This window comes from Dryobates pubescens, chromosome 25 (genome assembly GCF_014839835.1).
Source record: "Dryobates pubescens isolate bDryPub1 chromosome 25, bDryPub1.pri, whole genome shotgun sequence".
In the NCBI taxonomy this organism is placed as follows: domain Eukaryota; kingdom Metazoa; phylum Chordata; class Aves; order Piciformes; family Picidae; genus Dryobates; species Dryobates pubescens.
Genome location: NC_071636.1, coordinates 10,275,525 through 10,295,123, shown reverse-complemented (window position 1 = coordinate 10,295,123; position 19,599 = coordinate 10,275,525). Strand labels below are relative to the sequence as shown.

Below are 19,599 nucleotides of genomic sequence, written 5' to 3'. Positions count from 1 at the left end.
GGTTTGTACAGGCAAGTCCTCCTGTTATTGATACAGATGCTACATTGTGAACTTCAGAGTCCTCATTTATTGAACAAGCACAGGAGGCAGTTAAGTATGAAGTAAGAATCATAGAATCAACAAGGCAGGAAAAGACCTCAAAGATCATCAAGTCCAATCTGTCACCCAACACCTCATGACTACTAGACCATGGCACCAAGTGCCACATCCAATCCCCTCTTGAACACCTCCAGGGTTGGTGACTCCGCCACCTCCCTGGGCAGCCTATTCCAATGGCTAACAACTCTCTCTGTGAAGAACTTTCTCCTCACCTCCAGCCTGAACTTCCCCTGGTGCAGCTTGAGACTGTGTCCTCTTGTTCTGGTGCTGGTTGCTTGGGAGAAGAGACCAACCCCCTCCTGGCTACAACCTCCCTTCAGGTAGTTGTAGACAACAATAAAATCTCCCCTGAGCTTCCTCTTCTCCAGGCTAAACAATCCCGGCTCCTTCAGCCTCTCCTCATAGGGCTTGTGCTCGAGGCCTCTCCCCAGCCTTGTTGCCCTTCTCTGGACACGTTCAAGAGTCTCAACATCCTTCTTAAATTGAGTGGCCCAGAACTGGACACAGTACTCAAGGTGTGGCCTAACCAGTGCAGAGGGGCACAATGACTTCCCTGCTCCTGCTGGCCACATTATCCTTGTTGCATGCCAGGATGCCATTGGCCTTCTTGGCCGCTTGGGCACACTGCTGGCTCATGTTGAGCTGGCTGTCAGTCAGCACCCCCAGGTCCCTTTCTGCCTGGCTGTTCTCCAGCCACTCCAACCCCAGCCTGTAGCACTGCATGGGGCTGTTGTGACCAAAGTGCAGCACCCAGCCCTTGGACTTGATGAATGACACCATGTTGGACTCTGCCCATCTGCCCAGCCAGTCAAGATACGTCTGCAGAGCCCTTCTACCGTCTAACTGATCAACACCTGAAAGACTTCATTGTCTTGTTCGCTTTGAATCTGATTGTGAATTTGCTTGAGCAAAGATTCTAAGGCTGAATCTTGCTACTTTGGGATGGGATGAAGTTTTGCCGAAGATACAATCACAGGATTTCTATATTGAAGAATTCTTTTAATATTATAAGAGTTAGTCCTCTTGGTACCTTCAGACCACAGCTGAACAAACACTTAATTTGGGGAAGACACGAAAGGAAAAAAAAATACCACACAAATATATTCAGTTCAGTATTGCTCTCTGCTTTGAAATTTGTTTTCTCTGTCAATAAACAACTGAACAGATGGAAAAGGTCTAAAACAAAGGAAAAACATTACCTGACTAAAATAGTTAGTGCCTGTGATTGGGAGAGAGTGTTTAAGTACAGGCAATCTTAATTTAGGCAAATAAAGGAAAGACTGGCTTGCAGCATAATGAAATGTGAATTTATTTTTAAACTTTACAGTGCTGAATTTCACTGTATGAAATGTAGCCAATTTAAAAAGAGAGAGAGTAAATGTTATGCTATAGAGGCTGGCTCTACCAAAAATGCAGCTAGTTTGGATAACTGTTAATGTGTCTGAGCAGCCAGTGCTGCATTTTTCTTGCCGTGTTCTGTGTGGGAAGTCTAACTAATGGACCGGTTTGCCTTGCCTGTTATTTTTGTTCCCTAGAGTCAAACCAGCAGACGATTTCTTGAGTTTCTTTGTGTGGTTGGAATAATTTCATAGCAAGCATTTTTGTCTGTCATGGGTTCTAGTCTGTATTTCTTTGGCCCCGGAGTGGGCTGGCATCAAGACACGGTTCAAACTTAGGAGCCAATTTTGCAAGCACAGTAATCCTTTATTTCCCAGAGGCTGAAAAAGGGCACCTGGCTTTAAAATACTTTTTTATTTTTTTAGGGTACTTATATTGAATCTATTTATTCTTCCCTAAGTCCCTTTAATAGAAACTAGACATGTAATTAATTTAATAACAGCAGCTGGGTCAAAGGAGTTATTTCGTGCCACCTCACAGTTGCTAGGAATTAAGACATTTAATTTTCAAGACTATTGTGTATGCAGGAATCTCCCATTTCAAAAAGAATAATTAGTGCTGTTGTAAATTAATTGGGTTCATCTCTGGGCAGCTTTATATCTCAGAATGATTGAAGAAACAGAACGGTTAAAAAGTTTTCTTTACTTAATCATCACCGTGACTCTATTAATGGCTGTTCAGATTTGGCACACATCAACTCTTTGGATCAGTGCTTGTCCAGCTGCTTTGATTTTTGTGATTAGCCTAATTTGGAAATGGAAACTGCATCTAGTGTGGACCTGAACAGATGTAAATGTATTCAGCTCCTTTGTGTGGCTCTAATCACACAGCCAATTTTTAGTAAACTTAATTTAAATGTGACATGTCCGTGCATGTGGAGCAGATTCCAATGGGTTGTACTCTCAAAAGCTCCAGGAAAACATCACCTTTTTTTTTAATTGTGATTTTGGAATAAGAAAATGTTGCCTCCCTCCTCACCAAACTTAAACTCTTAAACCCAAAACTGCTACTTTTAATAGCAGTTTGTTTGCCAATGCTCTGAGTGGACGTTTAGTTCTGTTTAAGGATGGTGTGAGTACCCTGTGGTGCTTCATTAAGAATTTGTGCAATATTCCACTTCACTTAGATCAACCCTAGTGAAGGAAACATCTTTTGAATGTAAGGAAAGTTGTGATTTCCAATCTGTTTGTAGTAACTTTTTATGGTCAAGCTTTAACCCCAGCTAGCAACTAAGCTCTGTGCAGCCACTCACTCTGTGGTGGGAGAGGGAGGAGGGGAATCAAAACCAAGTAAAACTCATGGGTTGAGATGAGAACAGTTTAACAGAAATAAAACTGAAATATAATGATGGTAATAATAATATTTTAATTAAAAAGAAGATGGCAAAAAGAGAGTGAGGCAAAACATAAGAAATACAAGTGATGTACAACGCAGTTGCTTACCACCCACTGATTGATGCTCAGCCAGTCCCCTGGTAGGGATTGGCCCTTCAAAGCCAACTCTTCCTAGTTTCTATACTGGGCATGATATCAAACTGCAACAGCATGGAATGTTTCCTTGGCCACTTTGGGTTAGCTGTCCTGGCTGTATTCCTTCTCAACCTCTTGTACCTCTCCAGCCTTCTGCTGGCAGGACATGAAAAGCTTCAAAGTCCTTGACTTAGTATAAACACTACTTAGCAACTAAAAACGTCAGTGAGTTGTCAACTTTATTATCGTGCTAAATCCAAAACACAGCACTAAAACAGCTACTGGGAGGAAAATTAACTCTATCCCAGCTGAAACCAGAACATTGATTTAGAACATTCTATTTTCCTTTCTCTTGAGGCACTATCTAAATTCCTTGTCTGGTAATTAACTCTATTAGATGCATTAGATTAAACGTGAACATTTTTTGATCAGAGACACAACATTTAATGCATTTATTCAGCATACATATCCTCACTGGGAGCTTTGTGCTCATTTTCTGCCTACCCAAAATTGCAGGAGTTTTTGCAAGGACTTAATGCAAATGTGCTGCTGATGTAGGCACTTATGTTGTCACATTTCTTTATGAAATGGAAGCTCTTTAATGGCTGTTGGTATATTCTTCATGTTTTCTCCTGTTTTCTATCTGATTTAGAGAGCTTGGTACTGGATGAGCCACAATAAAATGTTGATTTGTAACATGATATGAAAAGCATGTTTTGACTTAATGTGATGCTACCTCTCCCTTGGGCAAGAAGTTCACTCTCAGATCATCTCTTTCCTGTGGGCCACCAATAGCAGTTCCTTTGCCTCAGAGCTGGCAGAATTGCATAGAAGGAACCGAGCTACTTCTCTGATGTGTGAAATTGCTAAATGGAGTCTCAAGCAGGGGAGACAAGTGGTGGTCCTGATTCAAGGGTTTTGGAATATAACTATCCAGCAGCATTGGCGTTTTGAGTTCTTTGGGGAGAGAGTAAATGAGAAGGAAACAGTGGAGGTAGGGAGATGTTACTGCTTTGATTGCTTTGAAGTAAGAGAGGCAAATTTCATAAAAATTGAGGTGCTGCTTTTTTTATTCCTTCTTCTCCCACCCTGTCCTGCAACTGGCTGCCTGAAACAAGAAGCAGTTCTTTGTACTTAGCTTTTACAGAGAAGTCTGTAACCCAGGGCTCTGGCACATGACAGGGAACCAGAAATCATCACACCTGAGTTCTGTGAGATGCTTTGGCTGCTAACACTGCAGACAGTAGAGAAAAGTTATTGCACAAATTAAACAGCAATGGAATGAAAATGTGGTAGGGAGGCCTAACCAGCAGTGCATTGTTGACATGGAAAATAGGAGGAGTGACCTCTTTCTTGGAAATAAGCACTGTGCCATTTCTCACGCCTGAAGAGAATCTGAAACTTGCTTTCACTGGTCTGTTATATCCGTATTGATTTTACAGTTTTCATTACAATTAACAGATAAGGTGCTTTTCTACCTCCACTCAGCATGTTATTTATCCTTCCCAGACAAGGGTTATTACATGCTGTCTATTTTTCAGGCAAAATCCAATAAATTTTCTGATCTCTGCTGTAAAACTGGGCCAAACGGATAGTGCAGAGGAGTCATCTGTCATGATTCCTTCTTAGTGTCTTTCAGGAAATGAGTAGCTAGGAAGGGGACACCAGGGCTGAAAGATGGCATTTCCTTTTTTTAGCCTGACCTCAAAGAACCCAGTCTCAAACAATAAAGTTTATGCAGTGAAATTCACAACTTCTTTCTCTCTCTTTTAGTTTGAAGAAATTGAAACCCCCCCAAGGCATTCTCTTCTTGTTTTTGCAATATTTTCTGGGGCTTTGGGTACAAAGACACATTACTTCAGTTAGCATTGGCACCATTTATCTAGTTGCATTTCATTAGTATGCACATACTTAGTCTCTTCTTGATTACTCTTGCTGCAGCACAAGAGGAGGTGGGAGATCAGTCAATGTAACTAATATTCATCTTGTAGGCAATAGATAAAACTATGGTGAAGAAGAAAGAGTGAATGCCCTTCACAGAGCATCACAGACTGGTATGGTTAGCCAAGAAGAGAGACACAATTTTGTTCTACAGGAACTTTTTAAAGCATGGGTTTTGCATAATTACAACACTGCTGTCTTCACATCTTGGCAGCCTACCTCTATAAGGCTGACCTACAACACATGTTATATCCCTTTCCTAGCTGCTGATTCACTGAAGTATTGAAGTCTGGTCTTCAATCTTACTGGCATCAGCAGGGCTTGAACACTTGCTTGAATTCAGCAATGATACTTTCCATTAAATATTTATTTGAAATTAATCCATTGAATGGATGGATGGATTTAAGGGCATGTTTCAAGTTGAGATGGGGACAAATTGGAAGAAGTATGAAATGCAAGTTGTAGAATCACTGCTGCAAGGACTTTGTGTCAAGAGATAGATACTGGTATGAATCTTTGGTCTTGAGTAAGTCATCAGGCACCATTACTTGATAGGATAACTACTCATTTACAGAAAAGGCTAGGTAAAATACATGCTTTGGACTGGACTGCTGCTGAGATTAGTGCCATTTGGACAGGCAACCTTGGAGCATTGTAGTAATGTAGAGTCTTATAATTAAAAGAAAAAGGCTTTCTAATGTAAGTAAATTTTCAAATTAAAAACTGAACTGAGATCTGCATTTCAGAAGTGCCTTGATACTGTTTTCTAGGTGGGGGAAATCAAAAGTTCAGTCACAGTGTCCCCAGTCAGGCACACATATAATTAGTTTCTTTAACAAGCTTGATCAAATGGAGTTGAAATCTTTCTCCCTTTTTGCTGTGCTTTCTCCAGTTTTTCTTATCACTGCTGTTAAGCAGTGGTACCCCAGAACAGACAAAGAGAAGAAAATTTTCTTCCTATTTCTTATCTGGTTCTGGAGTGACCAGTAGGAGATAAATCTGTCAAGTCTTAGACCAAACTATTGTGGCAGACTTTCTCATTGAGGAACTAATACCTCTGGGATCACAGAAAGAAAGCGGATCAGTCAACTTCAAAGTTGTGAAGTGACAGCTTTCTCAGCTGTTCTCAGAGATTGCTGCTTGGCAGGTTACCTATAGTTGGTTTTGAATTAGTGGACACAAGAGCTTTAAATGTCTAAACATAGAAGGGGGACAAAAAAATATCTTGCCTACATTTATTTGAAAACTGAGCACAAAGAACATTTGAATCGTGAAGGTCAGCACCGGCTGCAATCTTGGACAGTGGTGGTTCTCCGTCTCTGGGGATTAACATATTTTAGATTCAAAGTGATAGCTAGATAATGCTGCATTCGACACATTGGGGGTATTTGCAGTTTTTTAATAGTAAGTTCAATAAGGCAGGCATTTATTTCATGAAGAAAGTTTATGCCAGTCTGCTCTAACAGCCAAGCGAGCTGATTAAAGTTTGGCAGACCCTATTGACATTTCTAATAAAGAAATCACTACCACAGCATTTTTCCTGCTTAAAGCAACAAGAGCAAGAATGGTGACGAAATAAAACCTTTAGAGAGAGAAAGAAACTGTTGACAGCAGCTTTTAATTTCCCACATTTAATCACCAGTGCTCAGCTTTTGCCACCGTTGTAACATATAAAACAATAATAGTGGTAATATATTCATTACCTGTCATTTACTTGAGTGCCCGGAAATTAGGGACGTGCAGAGGCTAACTCATGCATAATCTTATAGGAAGAGGATGGAGAGCCTGTGGAGAGTGCCAGACCACAGCTGCAGTAAAAATAACTCTATAGCAAATTTATTCTTGACCTTCCAATTGGCTTATTGACTTAGGTTTTCCAGTCTTAATCGTGTTGCAGATTTCCCAGTGGGAACTTCATAATTTGGGTCCTTCATCTGTTACTTCCTGAGTAAACCTCTGCTCAGTGTGTGTTGCACAAACTCTAATCTATGCTGACTCTATAAAAATAGTCCCTAACCTCAAAGGTTGCTGCTGAATTCTGAAGGATGCCCCTATTAATTGATTAAACATGGGAATAGAGCAGCAGAATATGAATACTGGAGTTAACTTTCACAATCTAGAGATTAAACTCTCCAAGCTCACCAGCAGCTTAGGTAGCCTGTGGGTCTGTTTAAACCCATGCCTCTCACCCAACCCTGTATCATCCTTGTGCTTCCCTAAGTGTCGGTGTGCAGTCTTTCTCTGTTCTGTTATAATCACATTGCAGGCTCCTGAGGTCAGGAGCCATCTGTTGCGCTGTGTTTGCTGCCACACCTACTTCAGCCTGCTGCCTGTATCATGTTCTGTGTGACCTCTGCTGAAAAAATGAATAATTAAGTATGTGCATGTCCAGTAGTGCAGAACTGAGTTAACTCTGTCACTTGGGCATCCTCCTGGGAGCATGTGTTGATGAGAAAAATTTTATGAGCAGCATTCATCACATGCTTTGCACTGCTTCTAATCTTGCAGTAGTGAATTTATATTTGGCTCTATCATATTTATCCATCACTTTTTAGGTCATTATTTTCCTTAAAATAAGTTACAGGGAAATGAACTGCTGCAGAGGACAGGCTAAGTTTGGAAACTCTAGCAATATTTATTGTTCCATCTGTCCCATGTGTCTGTCTTCTCTTTACTCTGATGCTGTATAGGGACCAAGGAAACGTGGAAAAGAGTGTATGAATTCTCCAAAAGTCTTTGTCCCACAGGATACTAGCTACTTTCCAAGTGAACCTTTGTCTGCCTTTGCTGCTGCTGTATATTCATGATCAAAGAGTACTTCAGTCATTTCTAGATAACTAGAGAATAAAGTTGTACTGTCCAGATACTCCGTGTAATGCACAGAGATATACGTACCTCAGATGCAAATGCAGCAGAAAGACCAAAGTAACGTTGAAAATCTTCCCATTAAAATATATACCCTTTGGCCAATATGTGTGTCAGTAAAGCTTAAAGAACTGGCAGATCTTCTATTTGAAGATCTGTCTGTCTATCTTTGCATCCATGATTAGACCAATTTTGCCTGCTAATGACCTCTTCCTTTGGATGAACTTTTGTACGTGTGCTGAGACAGTTTACGTGAAACCGTGACTTTCAATGTGCCTGGTTTAGCACTCCCTAACACATTCTCTGGCTTGGAAATTGAGTTGTGTAAAAAAGATGCAAAAAAGTAAATCTAAAAATATATCCAAGTGTCAGACTAAATTAAAATTCATGCTTCATTAAGTGGATACAGTACAAATAGAGGGGGTTTTGGTAGAAACAGGGCTGCTGCTTCTAGCAAGTACTTTAGTGAACTGGTACTCTGGAGTCTCAAATCTCTTTACAAATGCCAGTGGTATTGGGTCAATTGTATTGAACTGTGTGGTTAGCTCTTGCAGCATTTCAGTGCAATTCCCAGTTTGTTGGAATACCTAATTTTTGCTTTTACAACAGTCATTACAGCGTATCTTCAAACTGAATGTAACCTTTATACATTCCTTTATATTGGATTATCCATCTTCCTGTGAGTTATAGTACGTGCCAGATGCTGTAGCACATCTGTGTTTTGCAAACTCTTGCTCTTGTGTGACCTACAAAGTACAACTTTGGTCAGCCAGTGTTTGTAATGTGAATGTGCACAGCATATGTAGCTTCTGTGGCTGGTTAAACTCAGTGTAAATGTAGCAGCTTGCATCTATATGTCTGTGCTGAGCTTTTCCTACTCTTTCATGTTTAGTGCTCAGCCCAGCTTTAAAGAGGGATTTCAGAGAAAGAGCTTTTCTGTAGCAAATACTGAGAGCATTTGCAGACTGGGAATCTTTGCATGTTTCCAAAAGACTCCTGAGCCCCTGGAGCAGAAGTGCTGTAGCTGAATGTTCCGCATTGTCGGTGTTGTGCTGTTTCAGCAGTGGGGAAGTCAGGAGATCTCAGTACATATCTGAGCTGAGTGCCATAGCTTCTCTCAAGCTATAAAAATAGAGTGGAGTTCTTTTTGAAATGGGCAAGTTGACTTTTGACACAGAGGCATCAATTCCTTCCCTTGCCTTTGAGTTCATGCATTTACATTTCTTTGACTTCTGATGTTCTGCAGATTTGTGCAAATGAATGTGGTGATAGACAGGAATACATTTAATTGTGAGAATATGAACCAGAGAGAAATGCAGGTCAGGAAAGGAAAAGGTGATGGGAGCATTCTGGCTGTGACATAGAGACATTTCTAGCAGATAATTCAGGAAGGTATTTCAGTCCAACAGAAGAATTTTAAGGTATTTCCATCCCTCTTTTCGTTGCTCATTAACCTTCACAAAAGTCCAGTGGTGTCTTTCCTTAAACCCAGAGGACTTTGGATCAAACCTGTACAGTACTTCAACTGGCAAACAAGTCCCTGCCCAGCACAGCCAATGGAATAGACTCAACTTGCTGGTGGCAGTATTCTGGATTCCTCAGGACAGCTTTGAGCTATGGTGTGGACTTGAAGGCTCTTCATAGGTACCTTTTTGTAGCTGTTTATGAAATTTCAGCTATGACAGCTGTTGTGTTGTGGTATAGGAGTTCTCTGTGAGGAATAATCATTTAGTGATTCACTGTAATAATTAACTGATGTGGAAGATTGACTGTAAAACACAGGAAAATTCAGCTGGAGTCTCTCCAGCAGTGAGGAGACCCCTCAGTGAGCAGGCACTCTGAAGGCTGAATAGCTTTCCTATTTGAGAGCAGATGTAACATCTTATTTTGCTGCTTTGGCGAATTCCAATATGCATTGTCACAGTGCTTTCTGAAATATTGCAACTGTTTAAGGCCAGGGCAAGTTTTCCATGGAAAATGATAATGTTCCTCTTGCTTTATTTTAATTAGTATTTCAGTGGAAGTGAGAAATTTGCTGATTTATGTAACTCTTTAAACCAGGGCAGGGCGGCAAACTTCAGAGTAATTTATTTCTTGACATACATATTGCAGTGATTTTGAGCATTTTTTTTGCAGTAGTTTGCAATCCTTTTCTGCAGAGCAAAAATATTCACCTCAGACAGTGGAACTGCACAAAGTCATCACTGGTTTAGGCACTTCATGGTTATTTGCTACTTTTGCAGCCTCATCTGTGAATTTTTACTATGTGGCATCGTGCAGACAGGTTCATTTCCCTCCGCTGTGCTTAAGTATTTATGCAGATTGTTTCAATAATGTTATTTTAATCAATTAAGAAAAAAGTCTTACTTTGAAATAATGATACCTCTATGACTTTTTTTCCCCTGTATGTGAATATCTTTTGTGAACAAGCGAAAAAATTACTTGGCTTTTAGCAACTAGGAACAAACAAATATGAATCTCATCTGGGCTATACCATTTCTAGACCATTTTTCCTTATATAACATACTTCTAATACATTAATCAATCTAAAAAGAAAAGCAAATGTGGATGTACTTTGTGGAGAGATTGCTCTAGACCCTGAGAGAGCCAACAAACCAAAGGATGAGTATATTCCATTTCCTAGTAGCATTTGTATTGATTCTGTGCTTAGAAGTTAACTGTGAAACTCCAGACATCTCCACCAAAGCCACTTGGAGAATACTGCTTTCCTACTTTACTGTCCAACTTTCAGGTACGCTGTTTTTACCCCAAAAGCCTTAACAGTTGCTCCTGAACACTGTTAATTCCAATCCTTGGTGCACTTCAGTGGAAATTGGGTTGAAAATACTACGAGACTCCTGTCTGCAACTTGAATAACTGTACCTGTGCTAATATGTGCTTTCCATCCCACCACTCAGACCTTGGAGGTATTGCTATTTGAAATATGTACAAGAAATTGTAAAGCATGTAGTTTGCCATGAACATGAATTCTCATTGTCTTAACTTGAAATTCAAATACTTATGCTCAGCCATCTGTTTCATCTCTATCTCTCCTGATACTCCTTTAATGTTTCTTACTGGGCTTTACTTACTCTTGTGTTTCTGTGTGTGGATGGAAGCAGTTTTTATTATAAATCCGTTAAAAGATAAGGAGCTCAAAAGAGATCTTTATTAATTCCAAAGAAGATTGAAACCAGACAACAAGTAAAGAAGGGCATGAGGGCATTTTACACATCATCACAGCCGTGGCAGAGGGATGGTAAAAACAGCTAACAAAGGTACATGGAAAATATTCCTTGTTCAGGTACAATAGTGAGTTTTAAGCAGCCTTGAAATGTGAATGTCAGAGGAGAATACAGGTTCCCCCATGACTGTTGTTGTTTTTCTCACTGCAGTGAGGATCTGGGGGCCCAATGGGGGACTTAATTGTGAAGGACTCCTGTGCAAAACAGACTACACTGGCTCAGTCCTAGCTAGCATAATTGTCTCTTGAGATAAAAACATGTGAATTAGGGCTGAAGGAGTTAATGCTGGGACTAGAAGCAGTGCAGATGTGTTAGTTCAGTGCTAATTAGCCCTTCTAGTTTCCCATCAGGTATTAGCATTTTTGTTAAAACTGAGCTTCCTGTACCACTGTGGTTTTGTTTTTCACATACTGTCTGTTCCTTGTTATCAGACTACTGGAGCACTACATAATGCTGCTTTCAGTTATCACTGTAACATCTTTGTCAGGTAGGAAAGTAGAAATGGAAGGATGAGACCCAAAAAGACTCTATGATTTGTCCATTGTCACAGGAAATCTGGGATATATTGAGTTATTAGCAGAATGAATAAGTGGCTTAAAGCAGACCCCAAGATTGCTGATCTACAGATTCCTAGATTTAATGACTCTTTTAAAACTCTTCTGCTTTGAATACTGAACATCTAATATTAGCTTTTCAGGAATCCATATTTATTATTCAGTTACTGGCTCCATTTTCAAGGATGAAAGTTGTTTTTGAAGTGCAAGGCAGTGGCCCACAGCAGAGAGAGCGAGCTGAGGAGAGCTAATGAATAATATAATACATTAAACTTAACCAATTATATTTTGCACTTGTGGACAAGAAATTAAGCATGTGTTTTAAAAATTATTTTAAATGTATCATTCCAGGAAAAAAAAGAAGCTTGTAATGCTATCATTATGATGATGGAGACAGAGACTAGTTAGATGAAAATCTTTGGGTATCATGGAGTTCCATGCTCCGCTAGAGTCTTCATCTTCTGCTCAATTTGTCTCATTCTTCCACGGTCCCTAATGGACTGCCACAAATGGGAAAACAGGAGGCATAGTTCCCTCTAGTGTACAGCTGCTGCAGGAGTGAAGACCTTTAAACTATTTTGCAGAGTTCCTTACATACTGTTTGTGAGAATGTGATTATCTGGTACTCATTACACATTCTAAATGCTGGCTTCAACATCCTATCCCCCTCACTACGTCAGCTGGTAGGAGCTTTCTCTGATGATGTTCTGTTTCTGTTGTGGACTTTTTACTGCCTATGAGGATAAAAGTTTTCCAGCCTACCTCTGTTAGCACTTAGGAGTTTGGAAAATATATTCTGGTATTTCTTTTCTCTCTCTCCAGTAATTGCAGTGTAATTGATGTGGGACAGTTTTTCATTTGCCTGCAGATTCTGGTGAAGACTCTACACGTGACACACTGTTATTTTTGTTTGGCTAAGATTTGTATTAATCACTGGTGCACCACCTTCTCACCTGGTAATCATAATGCACCAGTGGATCTGATTGCCTCCAACGTAATGTATTCCTCTGTGGCAGTCATCTATGCTGCAGAATGAGACACTTCATTGTCCTTATTTTAGAAGACAGACTTGGATGCATATTTTTATGATAGGAAGCCTTTAGCAGGGTTGTGGGCTTGAGGAATTCCCACTTCTTTCCCAATTGTTTGTCCCCACTGTGCAGGGAACAGCCTCTCCCCTCATTTTCATCTCATGTTGCACCAGGGGAGGTTTAGGCTGGATGTTAGGAAGAAGTTCTTCATAGAAAGAGTGATTGGCCATTGGAATGGGGTGCCCAGGGAGGTGGTGGAGTCACCATCACTGGAGGTGTTTAAGGAAGAGACTGGATGGGGCGCTTGGTGCCATGGTTTAGTTGATTAGATAGTTTTGGATGATAGGTTGGACTCAATGATCTCAAAGGTCTTTTCCAACCTGATTTATCCATCCCATTCCATTCCATTCTATTAAGCCCCCAGACAGGGAAATGATCTGTGTTAAAACAACACATTTTTGTTACTTGTGTTATGAACCTAAGAGTTCAGAGGGGCAGGAAGATTTTGGGTGCAAGGAGCCAGGGCACACCAAGTGTGGCTGTGAGGTTGACCTAAGTTTCCTCCTAGCCGCAGCAGTAGCGGTCATCTTCGTATGGCTGACACAATTCTGTGAGGCCACTGTATGAAAACAGAAAGTCTCAAGAAAAGCCATACTGACAGCGGTCATTTTCAGTGATCTGAGAGGAAAGGCAGCCCCAACACTGTGTCATCTGTAATGTCCCTCTGAGATGAGGCAGGGGATTGTATTTCCCCAGTCCTTGTCTACAACAAAATTGACAACCAGTGCTTTATCCTCTCTCCTGGAATAGCATCAGACGTTGCCCTGTTTTGCACAGGGAAATACAGACATGCAGAAAGTTCTCTAATTGCTGTGTCTAATCATGTAACTCTGTTGTGACTTCAGTAGGCTCAGCCTAGCATTAGTGTGGTCACACTCTTAAGGCTTGTTACTCACAACCCCAACACGAAAATGTGCTTAACCATAGGCATGTGTTTTGCCAAGTGGGGAGACGTTTAAGCATGTAATTTCAAACTACTTTCTGTGTTAATGTCACCTTAAGTTGAAACTACTTACATGGCTTCTATATTTGCTTAAAATCTTTGTTATTTTGGGGCTTTTCTGCATATCAATGGGAGAGAAGTTGGCATTGGGTGGTTCATGGCAGGGTCTGGAGCAGAACCTGGTGCTGCTGACTCACATTCCTCTACTTAGACATGATCTCTTCCTTATGGAGGAGAAAGCAAACTTGGCACCTTGTCACTGCAAAGCACTTGCACTTCCCCTTGGCTGGCACATGAGCAAGTCCAAACAGTGAACACTTGACCTCCTTCCAAAATGTGTTAATAATAAAACTACTTATTTTCTTTCCCCCCCCCCTTTTTTCCCCCTACAGCAACATCAACAGTTGGCATAGACTTGTAGGCACTTACACATCACTTTGCTCTCACAGGTGGTGAAGTCTTGCTGGGAAGCAAAAAATTTTCCTCTCTTTTCTGCCTGGTTGGTTTTTTTCCCCTCCTTTCCTTTTGGTTCCTGACCTGACCTGACCCTGGACATTAGCACCTGAGGTGCACTTTGCACTCCAAAGGCTTGCTGCTGCCTCTGTGAAGCGAGGTAGATACAGGTTACGCAGACAGACTGATTTGTCTCATATGGCTCAAAAGTGTTCCCGCAATGAGATCACTGTCTTGAAAAAACCACTTTCCTGAAAGCTTAATAGTGCTTATGTAAAGGCTTTGCTTGTATAAAATGTCATAAAAATCAAGTCTCATCCAGCATTACTGTGCTTAAGAAAAGAGTGGTTTCTCATGTAGATTTGGCATTTCTTGGCTGTTGCTCCTGTGTCGAGTGAAACCAAAAAACAACACAAGCCCTCCATGAACAAACCCCAAACCCCGCAGTAATTTTGTGGAGGGAGACATTATAAATAAAAAATAACCTCTGCAACTTTAAGGCTTACAGCTGGCAACCAGTTAACTTGTTATTTTTTTTTTTTTTTGTGTGTGGTTCATGAGGAAGAAGGGATCCTGAGTTGCAGTTATCTGTCTTAATATTCCATGTTGTAGTAAGTAACATGGTGTAATTGCATTTTGGAGACAAAAATGAGAAGATAATTGACATAATTGCATCATACACTCATTTCTTGCTTAATGGCTGTGGTCTGTGCAGCTCTGACAGAAGGTCCACATCCTGCTGCATGGGCTGCTCCTCTGACTGTGCCCTGATTATGTGTAAAATCTGCAAAAGCCCAGCTCTGAACAAGAATTTACTGAGAGGTTATACAAAGGTTTTCAGTTACCTACTACCATCTTGGATTTGTAGTGTCCATTCCAGTCTGTTGGCAATTATTTTCTAGGTTTCACCCTGCAACTGACCAAGAGCAGTGTCTCTTTTGGGGATATTTTCCTCAACAGCTAGGCACCAAGAATGTTCCCTCTGGGTAGCCTCAGCAGTCTTTTGGGGAGCATCACATTGCTTCCTTGCAGGGAGACAGGAAAGAAAATAGTTGCACAGCAGGGAGTGTGCTGCATGTGGTGGTGTTATTTCAGGAGAGGCTTGAGGAAGATTGATCTCAAGCTTCACCCAGAAGCTGAAAGCAATTGCTTGTATAAAGTGAGGACAACCCCACAATAGGATTGTGTATAAAAGAACTGACATTCCTTCTGTGCACATGGGTGTGCTCATGCTGCTTAGTTATCATTCAAAATTGAGCTTGCCCTGCTCATAGCCTTTCACATAAGATGCTTATTAAAGAGATGAGTCAGAAAAAAAAGCTATGTGCCCCATCCATTTGCAATCAAGCCAGCTGCAGGCTGGCATACATGCTATGGATCTCCCAGGAAGGGATCATGTCTTGAAGGAAGATCAACATGACTGACAGAAGTGTCTAGTCTATGGTAAATATTACACTCATTGTTTCAGGGTATGGCAAAAAAAATCATGGTGTGGAGCAGGCAATGGGACATATTATATCCCTAAATGTTATATTGCTCTTTGCTTTTCCAAGAGTATTCCTCTATCATTCTTCAAACTATTGTTAAAATTTTGCATTTGATAGTGGAGCTGTCTCTTTTCCTGTAGGTAAATAAAATTACCTTACTATCAGGAACTTTTATTTTGATTTCAGTCCCCTGAGAATGCTTGGAAAACAAAACCCCCACACATCTGCTGTGCCTAGAATGAAGAAGTTTAGAAGCTTAGTGATGTTGAAGGCCCCAATATGTAACAAGACTTCCTCACAAAAGGGTTGACAGCTCTACATAAGGATTTTGTCCTCTCTGAAGAGGTTTCTGGTTGCTCTTAGTGATTGATAGGGAGAATCATAGAATTGAATCATAGAATTGTTAGGGTTGGAAAGGACCTCAAGGATCATCTAGCTCCAACCCCCCTGCCATGTGCAGGGACCCCTCACACTAGATCAGGTTGCTCAGAGCCATATCCAGCCTGGCCTTAAAAACCACCAGCAATGAGGCTTCTACCACCTCCCTGGGCAACCTGTGCCAGTGTCTCACTACCCTCATGGTGGTGAATTGGCAGGGCACAGAGACTTCTTCATGCAACTAACTAGAACTTCTGCTACCCATGGTGTGCATACACTGGTGTGACATGGAGCACTCTGTAGACCCTTGTACCTCACTGAAGTTTAGCACCTATTAATGCACCTGTGGCAAATGCTGCAAGAGCTTGTTTCAAACAGCTGAAGAGGTTACCAAACGAGCATTAACCAAACAACGGGAATGTCACATAAATGTGCTGTGTGCTGATATTTTCCTGGTTGCTATTTAGATCATGTAATTTAAAGTGATGTTTTATGTTGTGCTAGTAATAAAAAAAAAAAAACACAAAACCTCATGTATTTTATAAAACTAAGGGAATCTTGAGAGAATGTGACTTCAGCTCAGTGTCTGTAGTTTGACATATGCTGAGAGGCCAAGTCAACCAGGAGCATTATGAGCCTTGCACAGGCTGCTGTTTAACACAGTGCAGTTCAGCTGTGTTTCCCTATCTGCTAATAATATCTGAGAAGGTTGCACATTGTTTTTGTGATGTCGGTGACAATTTACCACCACAAATTATTGAAAGTGATAATTCAGTGGAGTGATTCATCTACAGTGTGCTCTTGTTCAAGGGAGGGAAAGCGTAGCTCATGTTATTTAGCTGCTGGCACAAAATGACTAGCAATTGTCAGAAAGCATTTATTTTCCTCTCTTGACATATCCTCCTAGCAACATGTAGTATATACATTTCTTATGAATTATAAAGCTTGCTTTCTTTCCTTCTTCAACTCTTCATGAGGCAACAGCAAAATATTAAGTACAAGCAAAAGCTCAAAGTATGTAACAGATGTATGACCCTCAAGTCCTGAAGCAGAATTCCTTCTGTGAACCCACAAGCAACGTTTTAAACGCATTCAGCTTGAACCCTCACCTGTTCTTACCAGCAGCTCTGAAAGGGATTAAAGACCCTTGAAGAGTTTTGCAGTAGCTCTTGAGAAGCTAAGAGCACACAAAAATCAAGCCTTGAAACTGAAACAGATGATTTTTCTTATACCTGAATGTATGTCTTGTTATGGATTTGCTCAGGCTTGAGAAGAGATGGCTTAGGGGAGACCTTATTACCACATCCCAGTACATGAAGGGTGGCTACCAAAACCGTGGAGACTCCTTTTTTTACAAGGTGGAAAAGACAAGGGGTAATGGGTGTGAGTTATTCCTGGGGAGATTGTGATTGGAGTCCAGAGGAAAATTTTTCACCGTGAGAACAGTTAGACATTGTAATCATCTCCCAAGGGAGGTAGTGGATTCCCCTACCTTGGACAGTTTTAAGATTCAGCTTGACAGGGTGCTGGGCCATTGCATTTCAACTATACTATTATCTAGAAAGGTTGGACCTGATGATCCTTGGGGTCCCTTCCAACCTGGCATTCTATGTATGTGAGTAAGCCATGCATTCTTGGAACTTGAGTGTGCAACTGCTGCTTTCAGGAGTTGGCTAACTGGAGAATGAGGCTTCACCTTAAGGCCATAATTTAAAATCAGTTCCAGACATCATTATTGTTGTCTTTCTAAAGTACCAATAATCTGTTAGGTGCTTTAAAAATATTATAACTGCAAAGATGTCACACACTGAAATCTAGACAGACAGCTGAACGGTGTTTAGAGGGAAAGGAGAGGATTGGTAGAATTTATATAAACAAGCCAAGTCATATTGTTTTACAGCATGGCAAAACAGTCTCTGAAAAAGGCTTTGCTGAAGACAGGATAGGTCAGGATACATTAGAGCTGCATGATGAGCATGCTTTGTGGTTTAGCTACAGCAGCCCCCGCAGCTGAAATGATTCCGAGATGGATTCCATTTTGTCAAGATAAATATTTGAGGTGGGCACAGGACAAGAAGATTTTAATAGAGGTTGTAGCTGGATCCCAAATATATCCACACATCCCTGCCATGAATGTCACTAAAAATCAGTGCTATCTTGCAGCAGCATTTCGATCATGAATACAGGCTATGCTGCTGCAGAGTGTGCATCCTAGAGGCCAAAGAAACGACCTGACTTAACTGGTCATGGCAGAAGCACTTCTGTGGCCAGTTGTGGAGTGGCTTTTACTATCTGTATGAAGAACCTTCAGATATAGCAGTATAAAGATAACTCTCCAGATCACTTTTACCTGTTCATGGCTTCACGTGTTTTCAGGATGGGCGTTAACCCATCACAACATGCCAGACAGCCTCCATCTATCCTGTACTGTAGTGGAGATGAGACTGAGCAGAAGAGGTTGGCTTCACCATTGCAGAGGCCTTGGGTTACTTTTTGGTTTTGAAAGAGCACTACTTCTTGTCTTTCTCAAGACCCAATGGGCTCTGGTGAGTAGTGGTTACCTGCAAAGGCATCCTGTGTTGAGTCTTATGAGCAATCCAGAATGTAATATTCTTGCCTTCCACACTCTTACTACAGTCCAAAAAGTTAGTTATACTGTGAACTGGGCAGCAAGTGGCAGTTTTACAACAGTGTTAGATCTTGTAGGATGTGATGAATGTACAAAGCAGCAGTAAGGAAACTGCCACTGGACAGTATGCCTTGAGCATCTTCCAGGCCGTGTGCCTACAAAAGTAGGTCATGTACATGAACTACATGTTTCCAGCTTACAGACAATCTTTCAGGTTCCAGTCTGGCTAGGACTGGCTACAGACAAAAAATATTTTGGACCCATAGGTCTTATTCATCAGCAGCCTGTATAATGCAGTGTTTTAGGATGCACCAGATGTATCCAGAAAAGTGGTATCCTCAGAGAATCATGGATGCATATTGTCACAGAAGGATGAAATTCACTTTGCAAAGGCTTCATCAAAGCTTGCTACAAGGTACAATACAACAAGGGTTAAAGACAAAAGCATTTTGGAGGATGGAACAGCTTACTAAATGTAATACTTACTCTCTAGAATTTCAGCTGATTGTAACCCTGGGTCCTAGATAAAGTAGGAGTGCTTAAATCAACTTCACTCCTCAGACATGAGACCTATCGAAGTTCTTCTATATAAGTTATCCTTGTTAGATTGCTTTCTCTGCAGCTCTGAGTATGTTGGGGTTTATTGGTTTGGTGGGGGGTTTTTTTGATGTTTTAGGCCAGGGCTAATATTTTTACCATTCCTGAAGAATCCTAGGGTTTTTATAGGCTTCTGAACAATGGTTTACTATCTCATGTGTTGTAAAAGAAGTAAAGGAGAACAGAAAACAGTTATGCACTATACTTACCTCTGAGGAAGGGCCACCCAGCTGAAAGGCTTGGGGCAGAAACTAACCTCTGGTGGACAGGGAAATCCCAGCATAAAACAGGCTCTGACAATGTGTTCTACATTCATTCTAGAAATTAAAAGACCCAGATGCAAGTTGAAAATAGCATGATGGTTTGCTGACTCTTACAATGTTTCACTATAATATTTTAAAACAACATCTTGGTCTAAATGCTCAGGTCTCCTAACACTGTCTTATTTCC

At 40.9% G+C, this 19,599-nt stretch overlaps 1 protein-coding gene across 2 annotated transcripts in view; it reads left to right on the top strand.

Moving 5' to 3' along the window:
* TMEM132D (transmembrane protein 132D) overlaps positions 1–19,599 on the top strand; it is a 283,554-nt gene that overhangs the window by 133,601 nt on the left and 130,354 nt on the right. The window lies entirely within an intron of this gene.